At 45.4% G+C, this 6,093-nt stretch overlaps 1 pseudogene; it reads left to right on the top strand.

Moving 5' to 3' along the window:
• Window positions 1-710: 710 nt before the first annotated feature.
• Window positions 711-5,608, top strand: LOC126068248 (cellular tumor antigen p53-like; annotated as a pseudogene).
• Window positions 5,609-6,093: the final 485 nt, after the last annotated feature.

Genomic DNA, 6,093 nt, shown 5'->3' with positions numbered 1-6,093 from the left:
CTGAGGACTGGTGGCTCCACCCACATCACCTAGCCACCCACAACAGGGGTCCAACTGGTGTCTACCAGTCCTTACAACTGAAAGCACTGGGTCCCCATGGTCCAGCTGCAGAACTGAACCACCTTTGCGTTCTAGGGAACAGGAACATGCTTTCCTCACAGACACTCAGGGGACAGCTGACAACCACCTGCCTTGTTCAGAGCATGACTCCCTGCTGCAACCAGATGCCTGTGGGTACACCAATCTCCCCTGTGCCTCGAAGACCAAGGATGCCCTGGGGAGTCCTCTCCTTTCAAGCCAGCTAGCAGTGGAAAACACAATGGAGGAGCTTGCATGGGTGTTATTCAGTTTGTCTCTTTTCCCTAGAAATGGATCACAGTACTTCCTACTTCCACTCACATTATGCTGGCTAGAACTCAGCCACTAGTTGGCTAGAACTATCCACACGGACTGCTAGGCAGCCAGGAGTCTCTGTTGTACAAGGCTGACTCCAGCCCAATCAGGAAGAGAGCATTAGGTGTGTTGTTGTTGTTGTTAGGTGCCGTCAATTCTAACTCACAGACACCCTGTGTACAACAGAATGAAACACTGCCTGGTTCTGTGCCATCCTCACAATAGTTGCTATGTTAAAGCCCTCTCTTTCTGTCACTGTGTCAATCCATCTGATTGAGGGTTTTTCTCTTTTTGGGTGACCCTCTATTTTTCCGAGCATGATGTTCTTCACTGCCTGGACCCTCCTGATCACGCGTACAAAGTATGTGACATGAAGTTTTGCTATCCTCACATCTAACGAGCATCCTGGCTGCATAAGGTTTAGAGCAAGAAATTTTGGAGAAGACACAAGCACAGCAACCTTGACTTAGTTTCTTAACAACTCTGAGTCTTGATTTCCTCATCTGTAAAATACCCCGTCTTCCTCCGAGGGTCACTGTTGTCACTGTTCTTAGGTGTTGGTGAACTGGTTCCAACTCATCGCGACCATATTAGGAGACTCAGAATGAGACAAAGCAGCAGTTCTCAGACTCCCTGTGCGTGCACATCACCTCAGCATCTTGGTAAAATGTAGATTCTAACTCAGGAGGACACGGTAAGGTCTGAGATTGTGCTTTTCTGGGAAGTTCCCAGGTGATGTCAATGCTGCTGGCCTCAGAGGAACAGAAGAGAGAGTAAAAAGGGATAGTTAGAGAATAGTTTTGTAAACCACAAAGTGATTTGCAGAAATAAAGAAGAATTTTCCTGGTCCTCACTTTAACTGATTATAAATGAATCCCCAACTAGCCAGCAGTTCTAGGATGTGTTTAGTATGAGCATCAGATAGAATTTGACAGTCACAGGGTTTGGAGAATAGGAAGAATTTAAGGAGTTACTATCCACCACCACCGCCTCCCCTGCTTATTTTTAAGACAAGGAATCAAATTCAGAGAAATCACTGATGCCCCCAAAATCTCTCAGTAACTTAGTGGTGTGGTAGGATTAGAATGCAAACATTCGACTTTTTTTCTGTCATTAAATAAACTAAATGATAACCTTGCAAAGAAAAGGTACTTTTATGCTTCACTAAAGCTAGAACAAATATGATTCTGGTCCATACCCAAAAAGGTCCCAGAAGGTGAAATTCAACAAGAAAGGCCACCAGGGTACTAAATACAGGTAAGCTGTCACATGGTACACATCAAGGGATTTTTCAGGAAAATGATCTACAAAATGCAGTGAGCCCTAACAAAGTTACGTCCCATGTATCCAAAATATCATGTAAACGCAAATTTCCTTCTTTTTACTTTCTGGCAAAAATCAGAATTTTGTTCCCAATGTATACAAACTCTAGTCATTCCTATTCAGGGATAATTAGAAAAAGAGAGAGCTTGGGGTAGCAAACAGAAAAAGGAAATAAATGAGTTCCCTGAAGAACAACAGTGGTTTCTGTGGCGAGCCATGAAGACAAAAAAATCTAAAGCTTTTTTCTTTTTTGTATTCCTGGCATGTAAATTATCCTGCATGTGAGATGATGGTGGGTCCTAGGTGCTTAGAGAAGAACATGAGATGTAGGATCACTGACGTGAAAGACAAGAGTCGAAAACTCCCAAGTCATAAATCAGAAAGGCACAGAATATCTGGAAACCAAATCGCAGTTGTCATCTCCAACAAAGCAAAGTGAATTTGAACGTGTCTTGGTGAAATTAGGTAGTAGTACAACTGGGCCAATGAGCAACATCATGATAAAAGGAGAAAAGATTGAAGTTGTCAAGGATTTCATTTTACTTGGATCCACAATCAACAGCCATGGAAGCAGCAGTCAAGAAATCAAAAGACGCATTGCACTGGGTAAGTCTGCTGCAAAGGACGTCTTCAAAGTGTTGAAGAGCAAAGATGTCACCCTTGAAGACTAAGGTGCGTCTGACCCAAGCCATGGTATTTTCCATCACATCATCTGCATGTGAAAGCTGGACAATGAATAAGACCAAAGAAGAACTGACGCCTTTGAACGCTGGTGTTGGCGAAGAATATTGAATATACCATGGACCGCCAAAAGAATGAACAAATCTGTCTTAGAAGAAGTACAGCCAGAATGCACCTTAGAAGCAAGGATGGCGAGACTGCGTCTCACATACTTTGGAGATGTTGTCAGGAGGGATCAGTCCCTAGAGAAGGACATCATGCTTAAGAGTACAGGGTCAGCAGAAAAGAGGAAGAACCTCAACGAGGTGGACTGACACAGTGGCTGAAACAATGAGCTCAAACATAACAACGATTGTAAGGATGGCTAAGGACCGGGCAGTGTTTCGTTCTGTTGTGCACAGGGTCGCTATGAGTCAGAACTAACTCGACAGCACCTAACAACAACAACTTATTGAGCAAGGAATGGTAAATGAAAATCAATACTTGCATGAAAAAAGCCAAACTCGTTGCCGTCAAGTCGATTCTGACTCATAGCGACCCTACAGGACAGAGTAGAACCGCCCCATTGAGTTTCCAAGGAGTGCATGGCGGATTCAAACTGCCAACCTCTTGGTTAGCAGCTGTAGCACTTAACCACTATACAACCAGGGTTTCCAATACTTGCATATTCATTATTAATTTAAGATGAGTAAATATGAGTATCTTCATTTAGTGAGCAATTTTAAGTATTTTTAATAAAGATTAAAATACTACTAGGAATTTCCATACCCCACCTCACAACCCTCTTCCACCAGAAGGCCTTTGACTCCTCAATCAAGAATTCTCCCATCCTGGGGGTTTTCCAGAATCTACTGCAGACTGGAGCGTTATTAGTCTTCTTTGTACCGTGGGCTTCTCTGGCAGTCTGTTGAAGCCAAGGGCTCCCTCCTCAGAACGATGTGTTAAACGCAGGATAAAACACATAGCATTAAAAAGGAAGTCATGTGGAGAAATTAGAATCCTGGGGCATTGCTGGTGGGACTGTAAAACGGCAGTCACTGTGGAAAACAGTTTGGCAGTTTCTCAAAACGTTCAACATACAATTACCATAAAAAAAAAAAAACTTTTTTTTTTTTTTATATGACCCAGCAATTCCACTCCTAGGTATATACCCAAAATATCTGAAAGCAGGCACTCAAACAGATACTTGCAGACAAATTTTCAAGGCAGCATTATTCACAACAGCCAAAAGACAGAAACAACCCAAATGTCCACCAACGGATGATAAACAGAACCTGGAACATACACACGATGGACTATTATTATTCGGCCATTAGGAAAAATGACGTTCAGATACATGCTACCACATGCAAAAACCACATGGATGACCCCTGAAAATATTAGCCCTTAGGGAGTTCATGAACTTCAATTTAAGAACAAGTGATTGGGGAAGGACTCTTCTGGGATGGTCAAAGTTTTTTCTTACAGGAAACAGACGGTGTGCAGAAAAGTTTTAAAAACCCAAAGATGCACAGAAAAATCCTGCTCGGGATCAGTCAGGGAAGAAAAGAATGAGCTGCAAAGAGAAGTCTAACCTTGACTTTCTCCCCAAACCCAACACTATTCATGACGTGCCTTTAAAATCCTACATTAAGGAATTACCCAGAGAATTTGCTTGGCCCCAGCCCTGCAGACAAAGCATGTTTTATGTCCTGATGGCAAGTGAAGGGAGGCAGCACTGGGAACTGGAAGATCCAGATGAGATCCAAGCTTCAGTCTTAGTCCCCTTGTTTTCTGCCACTAACTAGCCCTGTTAGCTTGGTCAGGTCACTTAGTTTCTGAATTGAAACTTCCTGTCTATAAAAAGAAAAGTTTGAATTAAACCATCTCTGGAATTCTTTCTAGCTATGACTTTGTGATACTAAGATAATGCATAACTATCTGGGAAGAAATGTTAACGAGTCAAAACCCCGAAGCCACCATCCTGGGCACAGCTAGCTGCTGGGCTCTGGGGGCACCTTCTTTCTGGACTTGGAGAGTCCTTCCCAAGAAGGTTACACACTTCCCTGAGGTTCCATAGCCAGACTGCCTTCCCTGGAGCTGCAGTGGAGGAGCCTCGGTCAGATCTCAGCACTGAGCTCCCTCTGAGTCAAGGGATGTTTTCATACTTGGGGAAACTCCTTCCTGAGAAGCTGGTTCTGTCCCTCTCACTGTCCCCAGCAGCAGAGGCAGTAGACGATCTGCTACTCCCAGAAGATGCTGCAGACTGGCTAGAAAGCCAAGCTGGGGCTCAAGGAGTATCAGAAGCCCCTACACTAGCCACCTCCTGGACGCTGTCATCCTCTGTCCCTTCTCAGAAGACCTACCCAGCACCTATCGTTTCTGTCTGGGCTTCTTGCATTCTGGGACAGCCAAGTTCGTCACCTACACGTACTCCCCTGAACTTAACATGCTGTTTTGCCAGCTGGCAAAGGCCTGTCCAGCGCAGCTGTGGGTCACCCTCAACACCCCCGCCCAGCACCTGTGTTCACACCATGGCCATCTACCAGACGTCAGCATATGATGGAGGTCGTGAAGCACTGCCCCCACCTTGAGTGCCGCTCTGACTATAGCGATTGCTTGGACCCTCCTCAGCACCTCATCCAGTGGGAGGAAACCTGCATGCTGAGTATTTGGAGGACACCATCACTCTATGACATAGTGTGGGGTGCCCTAGGAGCCACCAGAGGTCGGTTCTGACTACCACCATCCACTTCAACTTCATGTGTAACAGCTCCTGCATGGGGGGCAGGAAGCCATCCTCACCATCATCACACTGGAAGACTCCAATGGTAATCCGCTGGGACACAACAGTTTCGAGGTGCATATTTGTACTTGTCCTGGGAGACACAGATGTACAGAGGAAGACAATTTCCAGAAGAAGTGGGAGCCTTGCCCTGAGCCAGGCTCGGGGAGGATCACTAAGCGAACACTGCCCACCAGCACCAGCTCCTCTACCAAGCCAAAGAAGAAGCCACTGGATGAAAAATACTTCACTCTTCAGATCCATGGCCATGAATGCTTCAAGATGTTCCTAAAGCTCAACGAGGCCTTGGAGCTCAAGGATGCCCAGGCTGGGAAGCAGCCAGAGGGGAGCAGGGCTCAATCCAGCCTTCCCAAGTCTAAGAAAAGGCAATCTACCTCCCGCCATAAACAACTTATGTTCAAGAGAGAGCAGCCTGACTCAGACTGATGTCCTTCACTTCCTGTCCCCCATTTACACACCCTGCCCCTGCCTTCCTTCCCTACCATTTTGAAATTCACATGCTTGAACCCCTGCTTCATACAGGTGTGCCTCCAAAACACTCAGGAACTTTTCACATACCTTGGTCTGGGCCTCCACTAAAGATGTTGGCCTACACTGGTGTTTTGGGGGGCATGAGGGCAGCTGGGACAATGCAGCTTAGATTTTAAGGTTTTTACTATAAAAAATGCTTGGGAGAGAGAGGATAGCATTCCTGCATGTAAGAATTAGATTTTAAAACCAGTCATAGAACTGGCCATACCTGGGTTGGAAGCCTAGGTCACCAGCAGACTAGCCAGGGAAACTATCTCAAGGTGTTTCCCTCCTCCTGACAGCAATGTGCACATCTGTGAAATGCTGACACCCACCACCTACCTCGTGGGGTTTGACATGAGGTTAATGAAATGATGTGTGTAGGACTCAAAGATCCCAGA

Source organism: Elephas maximus, chromosome 27 (assembly GCF_024166365.1).
Source record: "Elephas maximus indicus isolate mEleMax1 chromosome 27, mEleMax1 primary haplotype, whole genome shotgun sequence".
Lineage (NCBI taxonomy): Eukaryota > Metazoa > Chordata > Mammalia > Proboscidea > Elephantidae > Elephas > Elephas maximus.
The sequence above is the reverse complement of the archived record's forward strand: the minus strand, read 5'-3'. Positions and strand labels throughout refer to the sequence as shown.